Genomic DNA, 24,437 nt, shown 5'->3' on the forward strand with positions numbered 1-24,437 from the left:
TCATTTTATAGTGCACATTCCATCTTAGGGAGACTGATTTTTCAGACCTTATCAGTTCGTCTCCCGCTCCTCTGATAAATAATGTGTGATACCTATTTTTGGAATGTCATTACTTGTTAATTTGCTTCCTACGCATCCCGGTTTGCCAGTCAGAACAACAGATAAAGGACCATGTTAACAGCAAACAAAATGTAAGACAGAGAAAAGTGGGGCCCCAGTGAACCCACTGTTATAAAAATGACTATTTTTTATCATTATGCCTTCACCACACACTGCCAAACACTTGTAAGAATTTGTCACTTGTCAGCTTCCAAACAAAGCACTGTGCTGAAGTGGCCACTGCATCTCATCAGAGCTCCAAAGATATGTGAGCTGCATTCTAGCTTCAGAACAACTGCTGTCCTCAGAGCTCAGCTGTGAACAGGTACTACCTTATCAGGCTAGATGTGCTTGTTCAGGATATAGCTTTTGCAAGGAAAAGCCAACTGGGCATGATGCAGCCATGCTACTTATTTGAATGATCCTGGCAGTGAGAACTGATATGCTCAAACACAGCAGGCCAAGAAAATATTGAAGGGGGTTTTCAATCTTGACTAATTTCCAAGCCACTCTGCTGGAAGAGGTAATTTGGGCTTTCAATACAGCTGATGGCTTCAGTCAAGTGGTTGTAGAATATATTTAGAGTGTTTTTAACATAGGTAAGTCCCTAAAGACTGGTATCCAAAAAGAGGTGGTAAACAGTTATTCTAAAAAAAACAACTTAAAATTTACTGAACATATACATATATAGAAACAGAAAAATCTCTAGCTCAAATACCAGAAAGAAACAGGAAGTGATGTCTGGGTTTCCACAATGGGACTTCCAACAACGTAACCAGTAGGAAACAACAGAACACCACTATTATATTCTGTAAAAATATGCTCACAATAATTTCAGCCCCTCTTCCTAAATACTGAAAGGCAGTTCCAAGAAACGTAGTGTGCTGCACTACCAAACCTCTAGTACTGGACAGAAGCACTGATCACCCTCTGAAAAAAAAAGTGCCAGAAACTGGGTGGCATGCAGTCATGAATTTGCAGCCAGCTGAAATACACAATCCTTTCAAAGGGCACAGGTATTTGAAGGAACAGAATTCAACACAACTAACAGTAACAAGAAGCACCTTAACTAATCTAGCTAAATGTGTCAGCATCCTATAAAACAACTAGAAATTAAGCTGCATGGACAGATTTTTTACCTTTTGAGTGCTGGGAAATAAAGTAAAAAAACATAAAAGGATGTTGGTACAAGACATGTAGTGCAAAATACAGAACAGTTTCCTGTTTCTGTAAATGCTTGTTTTTTCTATACATAAATAACCTACCTCAAGACCATGAAAAAAGTAAATCTGCTTGCTTCCAGAAAGATAATTTTTAATGATGGAAGACCACTGCTACTGCTTGCTCAACTAAACCATTTGTATATCTATGCAACTAATATGTTCCCTGAGCAAATACAAATTGTCTACCATGACACCTCAATGTACGGAATCAAGAGGTGAAACACATATGGTGTTCCCCGTACTTCAAGGAAATCTACATCTATGCCAAGATCTAAAATCTAAATTCACTGTCTCCATACCATGTTTCCTGCCCTCTGACAGACAGGAAACATGGTATCGACGGTAGCTAGTCTCAAAATAGAGCAGGAATGTCTATGTTCATATTGATATTAAAATACATAAAATTAAAAGTATTTTTTTTCAAATTAGTTATCCCTAATACTCCTAGTTGCTTTAACAGCACAGGTGAATACACCTGCCTTTAATCTTCAGGATAGCATAAATATAGCTTTAAAATTATATTACACAGTTACATTTCATACTAAAACTGCACTCCCCCTTGGTGATATTTTTAAGTCAACCATCTTCTGCCATATTTTGCCATAGATTGCCAGTATATACAAATACTGGCAGCTAAATCTACCTCTAGTAGAATAGAATCTCACTCAACTGGAATAATTTAAAAATTACTTGTGACCTAAATTTCATTTTGTATAGCCTATGCCAATTTGCCTGAGAAAGGAATCAAAGGAGGAATGGTCATTAGAGTTTCATGTGAGAGAAGAACCCAGAAGAGTGTACACATCTGTGACATCTCAACATGAATAGAGACAATAGGAGCCTTATACAGCTATATGGAGCGTGTGGGGGAGGAAGGCTTGCAAACCTTTTTTTTTTCTGTAACATGAAGATGTGAATAATATTGTAAAATGCAGTTAGAAAGCCACGTGGAATAACTAAATTAGTCTGTTTCTTGTTGGATTTCTTAGCTGAATTCAATTTTTAGATTAATCAGGCAGCAGTCGTGTAACACACACACAGAAACAAGGAAAGGAAACATAAGTAAAGACTTTCCCTCATTAAACAGACATATACACAGTGTGAGACATATATTCTGAAGTTTCTAGCACATTACAAAGTTGTATTTATTTCTTCATTACATCACATCATTTGTAGCACCTGTTCAAACTATTAAAACCAGTATCTCATCAAACAGTTTTAACAGGGAAAGGAAAAGTAAAAGGAAGGCAGCAAATTAATCAGTTACTGCTTGTGCACACGAAGAAATTGTGAAAGATGGTGTAATTGTCCTATGAGGTTAGTTGTGTTTAACAGAACAACATGCAGCTTAGAAACAGTGTGGAATATCAATTTACACATCTCTAGACATTATGTGAGGACATCCCCAGCCCTCAAGACAGAAAAGTGATTACAGCAGCCCTCTTATGACTGTATTGCAATAAGAGAGAGAGATGATGCTGCCTCTCAAGTTTTCAAGAATTCTGGATAATAGCTGTTATACCTACATAGCTTTTGGAGCAGAGAACATCAAAAAATTACCTACATGGCTCCATGAGAAAGTTAAAGGGGATGCCACAGGGAAAAGGTGATCTAAAAAGTGGAAAGCTTGTTTACATGGGAAGAACTGAAAATTAACTGAAACAGGAAGTACAGGAGTAAAAAAACCAGAAGACTGCACCTTGCACTAACTACAGCTGATTATAAAAAGGTGTTTAAGTAGCACATCAGAAACAGGAAACCAGCTAGGGAGACAGTGGACAAAGGCATAAACTACGCACTCAGAGAGAATAAAGTCATACCTCTGAAAATTTCTTCATGTTGGCCTTTACCTTTGTCAATCCAAAATAACGCAGAAAATGCATTGAATCCATTCTGCCTCTTAGGAGTGTCTGAGATTAACTAAGGTTTAAAACCATGCTGGTTCCTAACAGGAACAAAGAAATCTCATCTTGAACCTTGACTTTTTAACAAACTGGTTTAGCAAACTCTTAATTCCAGACTGGCTTCAGACACTAATTTATCTTTCATCTTTGGCAATTTAGATATTAGTTGAAGAAGAAAATTATTTCCTAATATAAAAAAAGAAAAAAGAAAATTATTTCTTATGTCATCTGAAGTATCTTCCATGTTGAAAGGTTTAGTATGAATGCTAGTAAATGTTAGTATGATGTTTTTATTAAGCATATTAGTAAGGAGAAAAAAATGTATCTTTCACCATTGATCAGCAATTAAAATTATGATAATCACAATCATATTCATCCATTCTAGTTTTATATCACCTTCAGTCTTGAGTTACTTGGCAGCCAACATTTGTGATCAACACAGCACAACACCAAGTTACTTAAGTAACAGGAAACTCTAAATCTAAAAATAGACCAGCAAACTATGCAGACTGACAGAAAATCTGAAAAACATGAAAATAATAATTTCTTCCAGACATTTTTCTCTTCAAGAGGATTATTAGACAAGAATAATTACATGCAGAGTTTCTAACATTCCAAAACAATCACATAACTTTTTATGACATCTAAAACAAGGAAGACAAGGGTTTTTTTTATTATTTGGCCAATGAACACGAACTGTTTAACCATGAAGCCAAAATGGCTCCCAGAAAAATTGGTCATCCCTGGAAAGAAAATGTATCTTCTCTCTGACATGTGTTTCCATTTACCTAAAGAGAAGCTTTAGCATTTACTCTACTAAGGAACTGCATTTTTAATAGATTCAATTTTATGATTTCTAGAAAATGTATACTTCCAAGAGTGTATCATACATTTAGTATAATCCCCTGTACTGAAAGTCTGAAGTCCACTAAAACATTTAATAGGTAAAAAGTATTTTTACTCTTTAAACATTACTCTTACTTTTTTACATTATAGTGTCAGTTTATAAAATGCTTATATTGTGAGTAAATTTGATAAATGAAAATCATTGTGAGTGTATTCTCATCTTAGCAGGAGTTAACATCTCTAGAACAAAACGCTCAAAGCTGTAAGACATGCTGAACGTGTGTATAAATGTTAAGCTGTGAAAGCTGCTTAAAAATGCAAGATAGAATAAAGTTCATGGGAACATTTGTGTACGTGCAGAGCTTTGAAAGCTGCTTAAAAATGTAAGAATGAGTAAAGTTCATGTTAGCCTTGAGAAATATCAGCTGTCAGGCATTGCCAACCAATACATACTATGTTTTCCACAAAATAGAGTGCAGTAAAATGTAGTTTTTATTTTACTGGCTGAATATAATGCATTATACAAGGCAACGTCTACCCAAGGTCTAAAGTTTACTGTTTTCAAATTTTAACTTCCAAAGTAGGACATTGTTACACAAACATCATGACACTGAAATTAATGGAAGTATTTCTAAAAATCTCTCATCAAGTTACATATAAAGCTGTAATATACACTTTCTACCAGAATGGACATAGTCAACTTCAAACCAAGTCAAATGCAACCTGAAAGATAAAAAATGCTCTTCAAAAAAGCATTTAAAATCCAGAAACCCAAGCCATTGTTGCTCCAGAAGACCAAGAGTTCACTCATCACTGAAAAGCTGCAACAAGGATGTGCACAGGACAGTTTTGAGACAAACCTATTGTGGAAGAAGCTCAGGAAAAGCCACTTATTGCATCTCATGATGAACCATTGCACTGCAGGTAGTTTCACCACCAACTGAAATGGATATAAAAGCAGAAAAGACAGATACAACGGTAATGTTTTTAAAACCAAACAAAAGTCTGAGGTCCAACTGCTACATGTCTACTCTTTTTCAGCATCATTTATGCCAGCATGACAGTAAAGAGCTGATCTAGGGGGAACTGCCAAGCCTTAATAAACCAGCAGAAGTCTGAAGTGTGCAATTGTAGTCCCGATGAGCTTTAGAATTTCCTCTAAATCCATCCTTTCCATCCTTTTGCTTAGAAGAAAGTGGATAGAAAATTGCTTTCTAGATAGAAAACTGCTTACTCTAGATAGAGAAAAAATAGATGAAAATACCATGGCATGAACTTCTGTTCACATTTCTCATTCACCGTGTGGAAATTGTGGTGGGGGAGAAAATTCTAATAGGGCAGCTCCAAAACACCTGGCAAGACTCCATTGTGGAATATGGGGAGATGAAACCGACGTCAAGATCTACTCTGAATAAACACACAGAATAAAGCAGGATGGAATGTCAACACATATTCTCAAATTGTGACTGCTCATTTAATACTTTTTGGTTACAAAATGTCTTCACAGTATCCATGATACCCTTCTTTCCAGCCAGATTCATTACAGGAAATGGTAACACTAGTGATACTTCAATATCAGCAGTTAGCTATCAATAATGGTCTTCAAAAACACCCCCACCCCCGCCAGTGGGGTCCTTTGAAATTATAGGATTTACAAGACCAACGAAATTTGTTCTTCTGTAGCTTCAATATCAGTGTTACTTTCTTTGCCGGTTCCCCACCACCCTACTGCTGGCATGTGCAGCAACAGTTTTAGAGTTAATGGATTTTTCTCACTAAAAGGCACGTACACACAACGTTATCACAATGCAACCATGCAACTGTTCAAGAGAAGCATAAAACACATTAAATTATGCTTCAAAAATAGAGTTCAGAAGTGATTCCTCATTTCTGACAGTTGTTACTCATTCTCCTTTAGAAGAGCATTTATTCCATGTTACTGTGATAGGCAACATGATGTGCAGCTTCACTGCAGCTCCACTGTGAAGGCAGGTGAACTGCCATAAAACAGACAATGAGAAGCAGACAGGACCTATAAAAGCACAGGGAGGACAGAACAAAGAATCACAGGGAGTGGGGAAAAATAAACTATATAATAGCTGCTGCTTAGGAACACTAGTTGGAATAAACAGGGAGGCCACAAGCAATCACTGTGAGCGCATGGTTCTTTTGCAGGTGCAAGGAGAATTGCACACATGAGGGTGCAGAGGATCTGCTATTAATCATTTAATACTCATTGTTCCCTCTGTGTTGCTGGCAATACTTCTGGAGACTTCCCTAATTCCCAGAAAAAGCTGTATCAAGAACAGCAGCACTACAAGAACAGCCCACACCGAACCGCCGCAATTCTGTCCGACTGTATTAACACTTCTTAACCACTAAAATGCTTACAGAACTGAATTTTTAAGGAGTCCAAATCACAGCAGTTGTGGGTTCCTTCCAAGCTCAATCTCTAATTAGGAAAATGAACACACTATAGAAATACGATTAAACTGTTTGCAAGAACAAGAGAGGAGAGAAAAAATGTGAAAACAACAGACTGAAGTATTCATGCATCAGGTTTCTTTGTCAAGAAGAGTTCTGAATTTTATCTCTAGGTAAGGTGCTGAGTGACTCCTTGATTAAGTGGCACTTAACATTCAGTAAATTTGATGTTCCAGCAAGAGCAGGCCACAAGATACCTGTGCCTACGAGTTAGTGAGGGAGAAAATGCAGTAAAGTAATCAAGTCAGCAATTCTTTTGTCAGTGAAAAGACACACATTTATTCATACTTCATTGGAAATGTAACGCTGCTGTAATTTGTCTGGTTTGGCAAAGCTACACAGGGAAAGTGATTTTTCTCGGCCACAGGTATTTCGGGTTTGTGATAAATCTGCATAGTATGAAAACAACACACACCTTAATTAGGTCCAGAATTTGCTGGAGTCACACACCCTAAGTAAAAATTTCTAACATTGGCTTCTCTGAGCCCCCAGCACCTCGTAATTTGGCAGTGAAGTTCAGCTGACACTAGTTGTCTCTCAGACTGAGGTGTTGGGGGTTTTCTTGTTTAAGGAAGATGCAGAATAGAAAAGTAGTTAAGTTAGGTAAGTATGTACTTAATCCAGGGACGTATGAACTAAGTAGTAATACTGAGACATTTCAGCGTCGGAATTCAGTAAGGAGACACCACTTCAATCTTTTAAAAAACTCAACATGTTTATTAAGCAACCGAGCTCGCTGAAACCAGCGTACCGGGTGACTCATCCTCCCTTCCCCACTTTCTAATTAGCCCTGATCGTCAGCATCAATTTGCAGGTTGCTTTTAGTTGGATTTTTTTTTTCTTCAACCATACAGAAACATGTTGTAAACCCCCAAAAAATGGACTCCTACTTGTTTAGCGATGGGACTTTTAGAAGATAGGTGGTACTAGCCGATAAGGCAAATTCCGCCTTTGCCGTTAGCGGCACGGAAGCAAACTACTCGCTTGTTTTTGTCCTCCCCCTCCCTCAGGGAAACTGCATGCAGCACAGCACGATCGCAGAGAAAAAATACAGGAAAAGGGGAGGGGTGGGGAGAAAGAAGCCCTCTGCTCTTGGCAAGGGGAAGGCGTTCCACAAGAACTGCTACAGGGTCAAAAGTTTACCGTGGTTTCAATTTCACCTTTTTGCAACCAATAAGCGTGCGACTGCTCCAGACAGAACCGCGGGCGGCAGCGGCCCTTAACTCCTTGCGGCCCGGTCCGCCCTCGCCAGGGAGCGGGCAGTAAGGGAGAAGGGCATCTCCTCCCTTTCCCCTCCCTTCGAACGAGCAGCAGAACGCCCAGCAGCCTCCTCCGGACTGAGCATTGCTTTCAGCACGGAAATAAAAGGAAAGGGGAGACGTCGGAAGCAGTATGGCAGCGAGTCAGAAGTCGAGACCTGCAGAAGTAGAGACCTGTAGAAGTAAGAGCCCCTTTACCCCGCTTTAGCTGAAAACCACCGCAGTAAGCGAAGGGCTAGAACTGATCCTAGGCATTATCAAAGCATCACTTAACTCCGGAGGTGTTACAGCTGTGAGCTGCCTGTTTGTGCTGGCAAACAGGAACGATCTTGAGAAAGGGGAGGGAGAGCACCAACACAAAACTGTCACAAAAGATTCTGAATGCGCCGTCCAGAGCTGCAGTAATTTACTTAGCTTCGCGTCAAACAAGGAATCCATGGTGCTGTGGCATAAGGCTGGGCAGCTCCAGAAGTACTGCTGCCCAGTCCTCACAGTACCAGTAATAATAGCCTGCTTCTAGATGTCCTGACTGCAAAACAGGACATCATCTCCTCCATGAAGGGTGGACATTGAATTCATGCCTCTTGGCTACAAAAATCCTCAGGTCTTCAGAGTCTTGCAAAAGAAAACAAGCAAAAGCAAAGGAAAACAAAAAATTTTACAAAAAAGTAAAACGTTCTCTGGACATGAGATTTGTAATAGATTATCTTGGTTTAGCATTTGAAAAGAAGAGATGCATCTTCACTCATGTTATTACAGAACTAGAGCACAAGCATAGAACAGGCTTCTTGTCCCACTGTATCATTGCTAACAATGTAGTTTTCACCTCAGGAACTACAGACCTGGGTGAACCATTCCATGGTGGGGTACCCCAAAATCTGTGCTGCCACCAGGTTGTTTCTCTGGGAGATTGGTGAAAATGTTGATGACAGCAAATCTGAATGAAATGATCTATGATTGTGTTTTGGCGCCCACTTGAACTTGAAAAAAGTCAATACCCAGCTACACTTAAGCAAGGAGACCAACAGATTAATCACCCCTTTATTGGTCTTGAAAAGAAAGAGGACTAAAGCTCTTTTGAAGATGTGGCTAGAGTTCCCAGTTCAGTGCAGCAGCAGATACTATAATACAAGACAGCATGAAGGGAAGTACGTAAAACGTAGTTCAGGCAAATTCTTTAGCATCATAACCTAAGAGTATGATTAACAAAGCAGAAAGAGGTAGACAGCTATTACTAATTTACCATCAACATGCAGTTTCAAAATCAATAAATTATCTTACCCAGGATGTTAAAGTGCACCATGTAATGGTGAAAGATACTCTGGTCTCAGACCTCTAAACGGGTCCAGAAAAAGGATAAGGACTCTTACAAAACAGCTATACCAGCTGAAAACTCTGCCAATCTAACTTATGTAAATCATACTTCTGCAAATCATACTTCTGCGACTCAGTTCACAAAATCGTTTTTGGCAATGAAATTATCATGCAAAACCTCTTGAAACCTGCTTCAGGAATAATCAGCCACTCCAGAGCAGCCAAAGAAAATCAATTTCCAGCTGGTGGGCAAGGTCAAACAGTGATTTCTTGACACAGGTAGATTCCTCTCTTAATCTACACAAATAGGCACACCGGCAGCTTAATGCAGCTACCGTGAGGTTAAGTTTAATGCCTTGAGTGCTGCTAACAAAAGACAGAGGAAGTGATTAAAACACGTAAAGTCAGAAAGTTGAAGACATCGTAAGATCTTAGCTGATTGAGTTCATGCCCTACTACTAAGTTTTCCTACTGTAGTTCAAAAATGGAAAGACACCACAGAAAATGCTACCAAATATATATATAATGCAGTATTTTCACATCTGAGCTAGATTAAGATACAGTTTTGCCAATACAAATTTAAGACTTAACTACTTTTATAAAAAGCTCTCAGTACATTCCTCTCAGTAAAAATTGCAGTTTGGTTTTGTTGTTTTGCCTTTTCTGAATACCATGTCATTTTAGAGAAATTCTTTTACAGTAAGATATTATCAATGAATACCCTTTTTCTAGGATGGCCTCATTTTACAAGAAAATGGATACTATAAAATTTTATATCAAGTCAGCACGTTACCGAGAAGCTTTTCTGTGTTTTCTGAATTTGATTAATACAAGCCAAGGTCACTTCCTGAAAGAAAGATGCCTACTAGTACAGCTGCAAGCAAACTAGACTCAAAAGCTGGGGGATGGGAAGACAATACTGGCAATTGCTAGCACTGTCTCCAGAAATATACCAATTACAAAAGTTGAGTAAAATTTGGAATTTTTTACTACATCACTACATAAGTAACCCAATAACTAAAGTCTGAGTCTGTATAATTACTGTTCCAAGCAAACAAGATTCACAATGATGTACCAGTGAGACAGCAAAAATTACTAATTCCGTGGACCTTTTACTAAACTGTATGCATTTTTTTTTTTTTTTACTATGTGTGTTTTATCATGCAGTTCATTAAGCTAATAAGAAACCACCCTTGAATTAACAGCATGTCTCAGTCCTAGTGCAACTGTGAGACTCCACCCAATCCACAGTGTCCTATTCTGAAGTCATTTAGGAAAAACACATTTTGGTAAAGCATGCAAGCTCTTTACAGAAGTCTACAGCATACATTTTTCCACTTTCTTAAGACTGTACTCAGCTTACAAAAACAATTATAAGTAAGCCGTGTTCACCTGTAATGTGAAAAGATATTTTGAGTCCTGTAGAGGTATTTTAAAATAAGTTGTTTTTAAAACGTGCCAAATTTGCATTATGCATTAGGCAATCAGATGTAGTTTTTCCTGTTAGTTAAAACTAACAGGTTGTAAAAATAAGAACCTACCAAGCAGAAATAGTATTATTTTTGCTTTTTCTACTATTTGGAGCACCACATTGGCAGCAGGGTGGAAGGAATCTATTGCTGAAAAACATTTAAAACCATACATCAACAGACATTTCCACAAGGACATCTGGGGACACAGAGACATACACACACTCACCTTCAACTTAGTACACTTCATCTTTAATCAAACACCTTGCTTCATACACCCAGCATTGCAACAGATGTTTCATATCACGTTGAAATTAGGATGATCTACTGAATGAAAGTTAAATTTGACAAATTGGTGCAGTAAAAAGAAAGCAACCTTGCTAGTTTTGGGTGGGTACCTTTGCCTAAAATAGAAAAATAAACTACAGCGTATCAGTGCCTGTGCAGGTACAACTACATCTGTGGTTAAGGGTGCCTAACATTTTCCGTCACAGCAGCCTGTTCTAATTCTTTAATGCCTGTCTCTGACATATGTTTCAGAACTACCTTTCGGTTCAGACATTTAAGAAATGAGCAGATAATTCTGTTGAACAAAGTGTAACCTTTTATTCAGTCCAAGTCAAATCTCTGGAAGAGAAACTGCTCAAATGTCTAAACAAACTGAACTTTACCTTGCTGGTCCAATGAAGATGCCTGTATAGCTGGTAAATGCCTTATTTAAAGTACTTGAACATGCTCAGTTTTGTTTTAAACCAGTGGCCAAAAGCCTCAAGTATTTTATCTAACCAAGTTAGCTTTGCTGCTGCACAGCTCCTCCATGCTGACAGAACAGAGCACGCTTTATCACTATATTACCAAGACCAAGAGGAACTTCTCTATAAACCTGCCAAAGCAGTTAAAAGCGCCTGGCAGCACAGTAACTAGCGAACAGGGACATTTTTCTAGGTTATACTCCCACACCCATACACACCCCTAAAGCATGAGGCAGCAGCAGGATCAAGGGCATAGCAAAGGCCACCCTTACCTCCCTCCTAATTCAATTGAAACAGTAGCTGGAAGTCTCAGCCAACAGTGCTAAAAACCCGCTTTCCTGCCTCTCCAGTGAGTAACCCATGTAGAAGACGCACTCAATTTAGTGACCAAGGTCACACTGGCACCCTGTTCAATGACTACCTTGCTGGCTAACAGAGAAGAAATTTCCTTATGGCAAGTGATACTATTTTTTCCATAAGCTTTTCAAAGACATATAAAAACTTACACTGAAAATACTAAGGATGTGAAGTCATTCAAAAAACTTCAAATAGTATTGTCAGCTCCACCTCTCAACGCTTCTTTAATCCACGTTTCACATTCTTAATTTAAACAGATTCCTGAAACAATGCACTGCACAGATGATACAACAGACAAATAACGCTATAGTAGTCATTTCTGTAAACTGATGGGGGCTAGTCCCACACAAAGTCTCATAAGCAGTAGCACAACAATCACTTCCAATTTGCTACACAGCAGTAGACAATCATTTAATAAATGGAAATCTGAAGTCTGTCGATGGCCTGTACCTTAACCTGGCCTTTGCCCAGTATGGGTACTTACAGAGTTCCAGTGACATTCAAATCAGGACACACAGGTTTTTTCCAATGAAGAGTAAACAACACTGATACATACTGTCTTGATTATGACAGATCACAACTTCTGACTGAGAACATTCTTTTAGAGCTGGCTTTAAGCTGGAATTTAAGTCACCAATTTAACTGATGGAATATATTTACACCCATCAATGAGGGTGGGCCCACGACCATGAAAGAAATATACTCTATAAAACACATTGCCTTGCCTTTGGCATATTTTGCTAGTCGGCAGATGCAGTACTTATGAACACTCATTCATGTGTTTGCACAAGAACTAAGTTATAGAATTAATGGCAGTGTGTTACACTGGAAACATTACACTTTCAAAAATGTAGATTCATATTCTGACGAAGTGTTTGAGTGCTGTAGGGAGAGGGTAGGGGGGAAGGCGTCTATCCATTACAGGGCTTCATACTGTGTGAGTACTCAAACTCACACAAACTGCCTTTAAGGGGAGTTAATTGCCTGGTGTCTTAAGAATGCTTTTGAGAATCCTACTTAGTATCTTTTTCCATCATGCTACTAAAATAGATTACTTTTTAAATTTCTTGAAAAAACACACATCCTCTTTGTTTTTAAGATTAGGTCTTGGTACTTGCTGATCTAATAATAATAATTAAAGGCCTGTTAATGAAGTTAATGAGTTATTGGCATAACTAGACTCTTAGATTTGAGAGTACAAGATCAGAAACTACTAAAACCAAAATAAGCTACTGAAGAAAGGGAATCAAAATAGTTCAAATTTTCCATGCATAACATCAGTGCTTATATATGATTTATTTAATTGAAAGGAATAAGTACAGCTACTTAATACAAAGGTGACATTCCCAATTTGTCCTTGAAATATGGAAATGTTTCAAGGTCAGTGCTGTAATTAAAATCTGATTAAGTTTGAGTATATTCAGGTACACTTTGTTTGGATGCAAGAGGTATTCATTTAGTTCAGCAAAAATGCTTACCATTCAATATTTGAAGGAAAATCAGTTGTTTACCTATATTATACCAACATATTTAAGCATTCCATTAACTAGGATCCCTTTCCCCTATTTATTTTTCATATTCCTTACCATATTTCATTCATACTGAACAGAGATTAGTAGAGTAGAGCACCTTCAGTGAAATTGCAAAATAAAGACAGAACAGAACAGAATTTCCCTCCCCCAGTTGGGTTAATTAATCTTTCCACAATAGAGTCAGGTTATCACAGAGCATCTGCTACAATTTAATGCTCAAAACAAAGCTATGGTGGTAGTGTGCATATTTCTGGTCAAATAAAATCTTGGATTTAAGAGCTCAATTATTTAAAAATTAAGCTAGGTGGAAAAGGTTGGTATCTTTGCTCAATGCTACATAAAACAGAGTAATACCACACAGAGAGGTATTAGAGATTGGAAAGTCAAAGAGTCTCATCGAAGGCCTACAAGAAAAGGGCAATAGGCAAGCTTTACCAGTTGCATCAAGTTAAACTTCGATTTATAAATGGTGATTGAACACAGGAACCACTTTTAGATGGCCTACGGAATCCTTAACCGGAGAGACTTTTAATACTTGACTAAACAAAACTAGTGCTAGTGTCCAACCAGCACTAACTTTGCTCACGGTGTTTGGATTGATGCTAGCATAATTACATGATGAGTTTTTACACACAATAATACATTGTCATCAGGGAATTATGTACTACAGCCCAGAGATAAACTGGGATGTAGTACATAAGATAACTGAGATAAACCATTTACAACAATAGGCCACTAAGACAGGAAAGTAACATTACAACTGATCCTACTTTGTTTAATTTTAAGATACATTACCACATTCTTTTTGGATCTGATCTAAGAGGTATGTTTTCTTAATATCATGTACGCTTTAGATCTTTCATACATACATCAACAGTCTCATCTTTACTGGACACAGAGTATGTAATCCTGACCACAACATTCATTCCTACCATCAAGGATCTTTTTTCACCGCCCATTTACGAGAAAAAATGGCATGCTTTTGAATAAGGCTCTCAGTGCCCTCTGGGTTTTTTTCTGGTCCAAACTTTTCTATTCTCTACAAGGAATTTCCGTTTCATAAAAAACTTATGCTTCTAGTTTTTGTCATGTTCTATTAAAGAAGCAGTATCTTCATTAAAAAGCCATTTTTCAACGAATCTCACATTAAGCTCCCAAGGATTCCTCAAGCAGGCAGAAAATCAGTCTTACTCATGAAAGTTTCTATACAAATGGCACTTCTCAAACACTAATGTTTATCTGCAGAACTCTCAAAAATGACACCAGCAACATTAGCATAGAAATTCCAAGTAATTTTAGGAAGATTAGCAGCCATTCTGGAAGTTAGTATAAGAGGCCAGTGACTACCAAAACCAGATGGGATGATATCCTTCCTCTTTAAGTGCCAAAAGCATTTATAATGTTTTCAAAGCCAGGTCCTTCCTTGTTTATAGATAAATGGCTAAGCAGTTGTGCAGCTTCACATCATCAGGAAGCAAAATTTTATGTATTCTTATATATTGCATTGGTGGAAATTCCAGGACAGAGCTGTAGATTTTTTTTGTTATTACTTTTTCCTTATGTGAATTTTTTCTTTAGTTCTCATACAAGTAGACCAACTCAATTGTATCTAACACTCAACCAAACTCTGAGTTGGAGAGCCATTGTTTGATCTTTAAAATTAGTATTCAGTCACATCTCTGCACAGAAAAGTTGTCATATTAGCATCTGATAAGCAAATAAAACACAGTAACTAAATGAGGAGCACACGGTCATGCATTTATGTCACGCAATTGGAGAAGATCAGCTATGAAGCACGATCAATGCAATGTGTTTTCTTGTCAGTAAATGCCACTCTGCATTCATGAGCGAATGACCTGCTATAGTACATCCCACACAGCGTGGGAAGTTATGTTTAGGTAGGCCACAGTCAGAAGTTTATATTCTTTATATTCTGTCAAAATTATTAGGAGAAAAGTTACTAGTAGTTGTCTCTGGGCATAGAATACCTTCTCTTTTTAAAGTCCAGTATTTTTTACCTTACTTTCAGTGAATCTAACAGTGCACTGAAAGTTCAAAAGCCTACAAAGCCTTACCTACTCCTGAGCTTTCATCAGTACAAAAACTCGTTAGATTCTCATACAGATGAAGTAACAGTGTACAAACAATAACAGGATGATCACAACACACCATGGAGGGAACACAAGAAAAAAGCGTACAAAACTTAACCCTGATACCACTAATCCTCTTAAAGAATAAAATTGATGGGATCGTTTTTTCATTGAAAGTAGATTTATGACAGACAATATGCTCAGACAAGTGCCTGCATCCAGTCAGGACCAAAAGTTATTTATCGCTTGTCTCCACCTCATACTATTTACCTCAGTGTGTCATCTGTCTGCAAAACATGGCTTAGGAACTGTAACGTTTTGACGAGCACAGCTATCTGAAAAAACCCACAAATTCTTCTGTCTTTTGAAGAGATCATTCTCCAAAGGTTTGCCTTCAACTGTCTCCTTTCATTTTCTTGATTTTGCTTTAACCCTACCTTATTCTAACCAAGCCGGCTCACCTGAACTGTATTTCAGGGCAGCTGCTAAACTGCAGAGCACAGAGGTTGAACTTATGACAAGAGATTATTCCAAAGGAGGTGCTTCCTTTCTTGAGGCCAAAATCCCACTGAATACAATGTCCAGATGGGTTTTCAGTTTCACTACTCTCCAGCAACAGGTATAGAAGTTGACATCTCAATCTAATCAAGTATTAAAGGCCAAATTGCTTACCCCAGAAGCTATGACCAAATCTCAAACAAACAATACCCAACAGTGATTTGCATTATATCCACTGCAACCAGACAGATCTAGCTAAGAAATCCCGTTTCATCACCGGTCTTTCAAAGTAACATAAATACTTTGTTCAGAACAATTATTGGTTACTTCAGGAAGAAGAAAACTCTAGTACCAGCAATAGAGAGAATTAAAAAACAAAGGAAGATATATACACACAAGGATGCTAACACTCTATCCCACATCTTAGGAGGAGCATTCTTTAATGGTCAAATATTCCCCAAAAGCCTAACAGTGTTAGCTACCACGGTACATACCAAGGCCAGGTCATACCATGCACTTCCTCAAGTTTAAGTGACGTGGAAGACAGCAAACTATATACCATATTAACACAGACCATTAAAAAAAAATCTTTTATTTTTCTAAGAGAATTGAAGTTATTTCCGCCCTTTTTTCATTCCCTACATATCAATAGTTTATAAGAATTGATGCAGAGAAAACAAAGTAGTTGTGATAGAAAACTTACCTAGCACTGTATTCGCTACAGCAGAAACCAGTAGAAATGCCTAGGAAAAAAAAGCATATGAGTGTGTTTTAGCATACCCTCAAACTTTTCAATCTACCATTCAGGAATTTCCCAGCTCAAAAGGACCCAGTCTCCTAGCTGCTGGATATTCTGTGGCTGTCAGCTCTGTAGTTCAGCTATACACTATCTGAAAGTATCCTTTTTTTATTTTTAACCCTGCCATCTGATAATAAGGACAGTAAGGGAAATGAGTGAAGAAGAAAACACTTTCTTCCTGTTGATTTTCCATTACACTTGTGGTTTTGTATAGATCTGCCTCATACCATAAGGCAAACATACAAAAAAAAGGAGAGAAATGCTGGAAATTCTGTGTCCCATTAAAAATACTGAGAAATACAGTCCATTATACTCTTTGATACTGCATATACCAGAAATACATATATGCATGAGGAACGCATAGCATGACTGTATTATAATGAAGTATTTTCAATTTTCTAATCCTTTCCTTCACTGACAACACTCAACTTTTGGAACCCTACTTAGCACTGTTCTGTCATTTTGACAGAAAAATTATTTCAGATTTATTTTTTATTTTACTGAGTGGAGGAAAATTGAATAAAGATCTATTGGCTATAGCACACCCTCTTCTTCCCTAGGTAAAACAATAGGAATAAAGACCAAAGCATCACTGGAGCAAGGAAGAGTCTCCTAAACCAAGTGGTAGGGATATATCCAGTCAGTCACCCTGAAAAGAAAGTTCTCTTAAACCCCCATGGCTTCTTCTTCAGTGACCACTCTGACTGGAATTACTACCTGTAGTTACCAAATCTACATTTGTAGAGGACAAGAATAAAATATGAGAGGTAACCAAACTAGAACCTACTACCAGAACAAGAAGCGTTTGAGTTTTTTTCTTTAAGTTGACCAAATCTTCATGCATTAAACTTTTGCTCAGTGAAGAATTGTTTCAGTCAAGATCAATCTTATTTCTATCAAGCATTTAGCAAACGTACCAGTTAAGTCAATAGAAGAGTTTGCAATAAACAGAACAAAGATAAATGTAAAACCCCAAAGAACACTGGAACTTCTGTAAGGCTGCAGCATGTAGCACTACAGTGAAACACCTCATCTGCCACCCTAGCTTTATCCAAAGCCCAAACAAACGAAGTAAGTTGGTTTTAGGCTTTGACAATAAATGCATTTCAGTTGTCTTATGTCTTCAGCAATACTTTTTTGCCTTCAGGAAGAAAAAGTCTCACTAATACTTTGAAATCCCATCTTAAGCTTTAACTTTGCATCAAATTTGTAAAGTAACAAATTTATATAAGATATACAAAGACATACAAGATATAAAAAAGGTATACAAAGCAATGGCAGTAATTTCAGTACTTCTAATCAGTGAGCAACTAATTAAACAGTACACATCTCTCAATACAATCCTTACATAAGCTGGAAAAGATATTAAGGTTCATGTCAAGTTCAGCATGCTCTGCTTTTAACTTTAGTCATTAGCATTCTCGTTAGCAGTAACTTAATATGTGAGAAAGGATTACGAGTAGTCAGGAAGTCAGATGTTGAAATTTTATATAATTATTAAAAAATAAAAAAAGTAGCCCAACAAAGAGAGGTAACATAAAAAGAAGCACAATGGCCCTGACTTGACTTGAGAGCTGTGGAAGTGCACTACGTTGTCTTAAAAGACAAAATTCCATTAACATGCATATAAAGGGTTCTGGTTTTACATTTTCAATTAATACTAGAAAGACAAGAGTTTGGTGTGACGTTGCTTATTTTTTACACAACACAGTAGCTTAGCTCACACCCTGGCATTTAAGAAAACAAAAACCTCAACCTCGTATATGAAGGATTCTTTAGGCCCTACCCCAAAACAGTGTAAGTCAACAATAAATATCTGTAGTGACAGAAAGACAAGATACATTCCAAGTACAGAGTCCTCTACATCTTGAAGAAAGGTCAGGTAGCTTTTAGTAAACAAGAGCAACTTACACAGAAAAGAGCTTTATGGCAGACAAATGGGGCTGAACCTTTAGATCCTTTCAGTTAGATTTTCACCATTGTATCTGAAATTACAATAATTTTTAAAATAACCATTAAATAGTCTTTAAGTTTAACTCTTTTACAAAAGATGGGTTTCCTAACGTCTTTCTTCCTTTGTATATTAAAGATAGGATAATTAAGATTTCTGGCTTATCAGCACAGAGTCCTTACTGGAAATGTTGGTCTAGAATTACCATCGGAAGCAAGAAAGGATGTATTGTCACCTAGCAGTGACCATGTAGAACTAGGAACAGTTAACACACTGTAAAAGAAGAAACTGAATATAATCAGTAGTTGATACCCAGCATGACAGTGGTTTATGCACAGTCTTCTGCATATCAGAATTTATTTCGTGACAACTGATTTTCAGCAAGCACTTGCTCACCAAATAGCTTGAAGTTTCAGTCAGAAAAGGATTCCTAACTGAAATTCCAGCAATAAAAGCATGCCTGCATGTTATTAAAGGAAACAGTGGAAAATTTCTCAGGCTGACATCCAGAATGTCTGCGGTTCCTTTTCATATTTCTCTTCTTGCAAAGCACCAGTTATTAAACCAGACCCTAAAAGCTTTTTTTTTTTTTTGGTTCATGAAGCCTGGAAATTTCCACTGCTTTTAAAGAGCTTTTTAAAAACCTCTCTCAAATACACTGCTCAAACGACCTTACAATTCTGCCTAGACAGACTCTTTAGTTTAAAGGAAAAGTTTCATTGCTATAAAGCAGAGCTAAGATGAGGGGGAAAGAAAAAGTTTTGCTCATATACCAAAAGCATTTCTTGGCCAATCTGAAATACTATCATACTGCGTATTAATCTTGATAGAGGTCACCTGAGGTTCAGCTACAGAGACGTAGATGGGTAAGAGAAGACAAAGCAGTTGATAAAGCTACCTCCTAGCTGTACATTTGAACAGAAGTTACAGTGGATGATAACACAAGCTACCCTGTTCCTATCGAGTGATCAAGTGATGACTCTCCTTCAACTTTCTCAAATTTGCACTTATTTTCCATTGTTTCTGAATCCCACTCACCATCCCTGCTACCCCCTTATTGTCTCTCACACAGCCAATACAAGTCTGGCAAGTTTGCTAGCACTAGTTCTACACCTCTCCTCTACAAATCTTATTCGTTAGCCTTGAACATACATCACCAAAGATTAGGGGGTTCAACAGAAAACCTACAGTTGTAATACAAACCCTACTTCAGCCAGGGAGAATGCTTTCTTTTTTCAGTTTTCTGTGTACTGATTAGAGAAAGTGCCTTCCTTTTAAATGAGGAGGGAGTGGGGGGGAGGATCACATTCTAGGTTAACAGAAGACGTTTGCTTTGTTCTATTTTAATCAAGTGAACAATTCACAGATAAAGTGCTCTTCCTTTTGATGCCATTAGCGCTATCTTTGAATCTATGACTAGATAAATTCTTGAAATACTGATTAGGAGGGGATTCTTTCAATTACAACCTAAGAATGTTAAGCGGTATGCTGACCGACTTCCTGCCCATTGAGCCAGAAATTTTTACTCTGAATACCAAAAAGGCTGCCACAGAAGATAAAACCAGGAGGATACTATAACAAAAGATGCTGCTATGTCTGCTTTAGTTTATTGCAGCAGCAAAGATGGACAGAGCACAAAAAGAACTGCAAACCAAGTAATGATTCCATATTTCCACCTAATCTCTCTAGCCTAACCTTTATGGGAAAGGAAAATTATTATAGGGGAAAATATCTGAAAAGCATATCCAAATCAGCAGCAAAGAATTTGAAAATTTTTGTTTGAAATCATCCTCTTAAGATGTAAGCTTCCAAAAATGGAAAACCATTTTAAAATTGTCATTATTAATATAAGTAATTAATTTTGAACCTTTACCACTTCTTCCATAAGATTCAAAAATACCAACGTAGCATTTCCATATACTGATTGTTTACGTGCGCGCATGCGCACTCGCGCACACAGACACAGACACACAGTGCACACACACACACAGTGCACACACACAGACACACACACACACACACACACACACACACACACACACACACACAGACACACAGACACACACACACAGACACACACACACAGACACACACACACAGACACACACACACACACAGACACACACACACACACAGACACACACACACACACACACACACACAGACACACACACAGACACGCACACACACACAGTGCACACACACAGACACACACACACACAGACACACACACACAGACAGACACGCACACACACACACAGTGCACACACACACACAGTGCACACACACACACAGTGCACACACACACACAGTGCACACACAGACACGCACACACACACAGACACGCACACACACAGACACAGACACACACAGACACACACAGACACAGACACACACAGTGCACGCACACAGACATGCACACAGACATGCACACACACACAGACACACACACACAGACACACACACACAGACACAGTGCACACAGACACAGTGCACACAGACACACACACAGACACAGTGCACACACGCACGCACACACAGACGCACGCACACACAGACGCACGCACACACAGACGCACGCACACACAGACGCACGCACACACAGACGCACGCACACACAGACGCACGCACACACAGACACGCTCCTAATGTCTGTCTAAAAGGTTTTAGGAAAGGTTTATCCGCATAGACTATATTGGCTGTTACCCCCACAGACACACTCAACAGCAAAAAGAAAGTAGCCCATTTTACCCTTTTCTGTGGCTTACTAACCTCCAGAGAATGTGATGAAAAAACCCAGCAATGTTAAGATGTTAATATACTCTGCAGGAAAATCGGCAAATTGTTGGAATTGCAAATTGAGTGCACAAAGCAAAACCAGAGGAATGCTACCTTCAATTTAGATTTATTTACTTCTTTGGACCCACCCAGAGCAGAGAACTCATCTCCTGACTGACTGTTCTGAACAATTGTTTCCCCTAAATACTGCAGAGAATATGTATTTCACTGTTTTTTTTTGCAAGCAAATTGTTTAGTTCTGTCTTTTACTTAACCCTGCCATTAAAAAATATGGCAACAAAAGTCACCCAACCCAATCCCTGTTCCATTACCTGTTCAATCACTTTGGGATGTTTCAGTGAGGCAGAGCATTCTGTTATTAGACATACTGCGCACAGAAGAGTAAAAGTCCTTCATGAGATTGAAGGCTAGGTAATTTTGTTTCACTTTTCAAAAATCAGTTTATTGATGACTGTAAATTTAAAAAGTCACCAATTAAGTATTATTAAAGTACCAGGATCCATCTGAAATATACCTACCATTTATATGGTGCACAAAATAATTTGATGTACCTTCATTCAACTAAATGCAGCATACAAAAATCAGAGTGGAAATACATTCCATAGCAGATTTAAATCAATAGCAGTTAAATTCTTTTACAATTGCCTCTTTCCTAATACACTACATCTAGAAACATCAACAGATCTAGCCAGGGGGGAAAGGGGGAAATAGAAATGAAAAAAACTACATAGGCAGGCTGCCTCAGCATTTAGGTTAGATATCCTTCCCCACTCTCTTATATCTTTGGCATAAAGGGCACTATTCCTCCCCTCCCATTCTCCTCAAATTTTTTTTATTATTAAAACAAGTCAGAAGAATATTTAAGATCTTTCTAAATACCCAAAAAGCTCAAACATGAAGTGCAGAAGATCCTGTATGGTACAGCTGTTTAAGAGAGACACATTTAAATGCAGGCTGAAGCAGCCTGTAGTGTCAGACTGTAGCGTCCAATACCTTTTCACATGCTACAAATGGTTTGATTTTGCAGGCAAATATAATCAAGACACCTTTTCTTTCCCATAGTTCTTGAAAAATAAAAACACTCCCCCCCCTTTTTCTATGAAACTGTGCCACAGAGATTAATTTTGAAGGTTTTGTGATTACGATTTCTTGTCCATTATTTAAAAAAACCCCACCATGATCAAAAGATAAGGTTCCATTGTAAAACAGACTTGCTTCCTCCTCATCTGCATTTTGTCTCAGCTATACATTAGGGTATACATCACTGATAAAATGCAAAAAACAAAAAAAAAAAAACAAAATAAAACAAACAAACAAAAAAAACCCAAAAAAACAATAAAATTGGTAACTAGTCAATGCAAAACTTCCAAGTTAATAAATCCAAAGCCAGGATGAACAAGGGCCTCAAATGAACAGTTAAAAGAAACACAAAGCCACAGGCGAGCCCAAAATGCACACAAGTCATTTTTCAAATAAAATCAGACTGGCAAAAACACACTGTAATCAGGAAAGGTACTTAAAGTGAGGCCGAATGCTGGGTTTATTTTGTCTATCACTTCCCATATCCCACAGCCTCTGTCTTCACATGTCAGCAGTGAATCCATCAAATCCACTGATATTAGTAAAAAAACCAAAATAAAACCCCACAGTAGTAGTAACAAAGTTGAAAGAAATTCTTTACAACAGTCAGTTGAACAGCCCATTGTAACATCACTTAACAGTAAATGTAAGTACTGCATGCTATAATGCACAATCTTGATCTAAAATCAAAGTAACGAAGCTGAAACAAAACAAAAAGTCCAAAGCCCACCAACAGCACCCAATTTTGTCTGTTTCCTCTAAACCCATGCTTTTATTCTCTGGTTTTCACTCATATACTATCTGTTTCGATGAAGCTATATTTTATATTCAGAACATACTACTTTGTTTCATGTGAAGCAGAACATTTTAAGATGGAAATATTCCATGAGAAAATATTTATTTTTACAATAGTGATGATAAAATTTTAAGCTTATTGTAAGAATCCATTGTAACTGTATTCTAGATACCATGTACTTGGCCTCCCTCACACCTTTAGATTTCCTTTTGTCTTGTTATTCCAGTTAGAATCCAACATACTATTTTCTGTTAACTTCTGTCTGAAAGAGGAAGAAGACAACGAGGATTCAAATGATTCTGAATATGAGCTGACAAATTGAGAAGCTTCGCTTTTAAAGGAAAACTTGACCGTGCTTAGAAATAGGAGCAGAAACCACAAACAGAACCGACGAAAGAGAATTGTGGGAATTATCTCAACCTCACGCTACATTATATCTCATAATCACCCTATTTATATCCCAGAAACACTAACACCTAAAGTGGCACGCGACCTCGGGGGGGGGAAAAACCCAAACAAACTCGTCTCCACCCCTCAACAACAGTTTCATTACAGCTACGAGACAGAAATGAATAAGAGACGTGGAAATGAACCTTTCAGCTGCAGTATTTTTCATCCCTTTTCTTAGTGGCAGATAAGGAGACAAGGGAAGTCAGCTCTAAAACTTACCGAGACTACAGGATGACCAGGAGAATGCGGATTTCAAGGTCTTTGGAACAGCCTCGGTACCAGATAAACTTAGATGAATGGCAGAGAGGGCCATTCTAACCGAGGTATTTCACCCACACCCCGCCTCTGCTCAGACTGAGAAACCGTGGGTCAGACGGTTCTAAAGCCAAGCGACCTCAGGTCTCTGTATTTTACGAGGAACCTCCACCCAAAATCACCATACTTGGATATGCATCACCCAGAGATGCGGGAAGCATTCAGTCCACGCATCAATTCCCCGCCACTGCCCCAGGAATGCCCCTTCAAAACTCAGGCACCAGTAAAGTTACAATAGCTAGAAAGAGGTTAAGGCAGCCACGCACTGCCCGGGGAATTCCCTCATCTCCAGCCCTCCTCCACATACATCCCGTCTACGCTCCCCTTCCTCCTCCCCTCAGGGAGCCACATTCATAATGAGGAGGGGGGTGAGAGACGGAAAAGAGCCGCCCCTCAGGGCCACCCCCCAAGCTTCTCCCT

General features: G+C 38.2%; 1 protein-coding gene across 8 annotated transcripts in view; it reads right to left on the reverse strand.

Annotated features, from left to right (window-relative positions):
* The window catches only part of NCOA3 (nuclear receptor coactivator 3), a 56,860-nt gene that overhangs the window by 32,056 nt on the left and 367 nt on the right, over positions 1 to 24,437 (reverse strand). For 6 of the 8 annotated variants that reach the window (XM_088064451.1, XM_088064450.1, XM_088064452.1 and 3 more), the window contains exon 2: positions 16,531 to 16,570. The exons of 1 other annotated variant lie outside the window; for it this stretch is intronic. The gene's annotated coding sequence lies outside the window, so the exon portion shown is untranslated. Of the gene's footprint in view, positions 1 to 10,827; positions 10,906 to 16,530; positions 16,571 to 24,437 lie in introns of those variants that run through there. One more of the 8 variants, XM_088064454.1, reaches the window with a different exon arrangement.

Source organism: Pseudopodoces humilis, chromosome 19 (assembly GCF_049639895.1).
Source record: "Pseudopodoces humilis isolate 2021_Gansu_Grassland_sample_001 chromosome 19, ASM4963989v1, whole genome shotgun sequence".
Lineage (NCBI taxonomy): Eukaryota > Metazoa > Chordata > Aves > Passeriformes > Paridae > Pseudopodoces > Pseudopodoces humilis.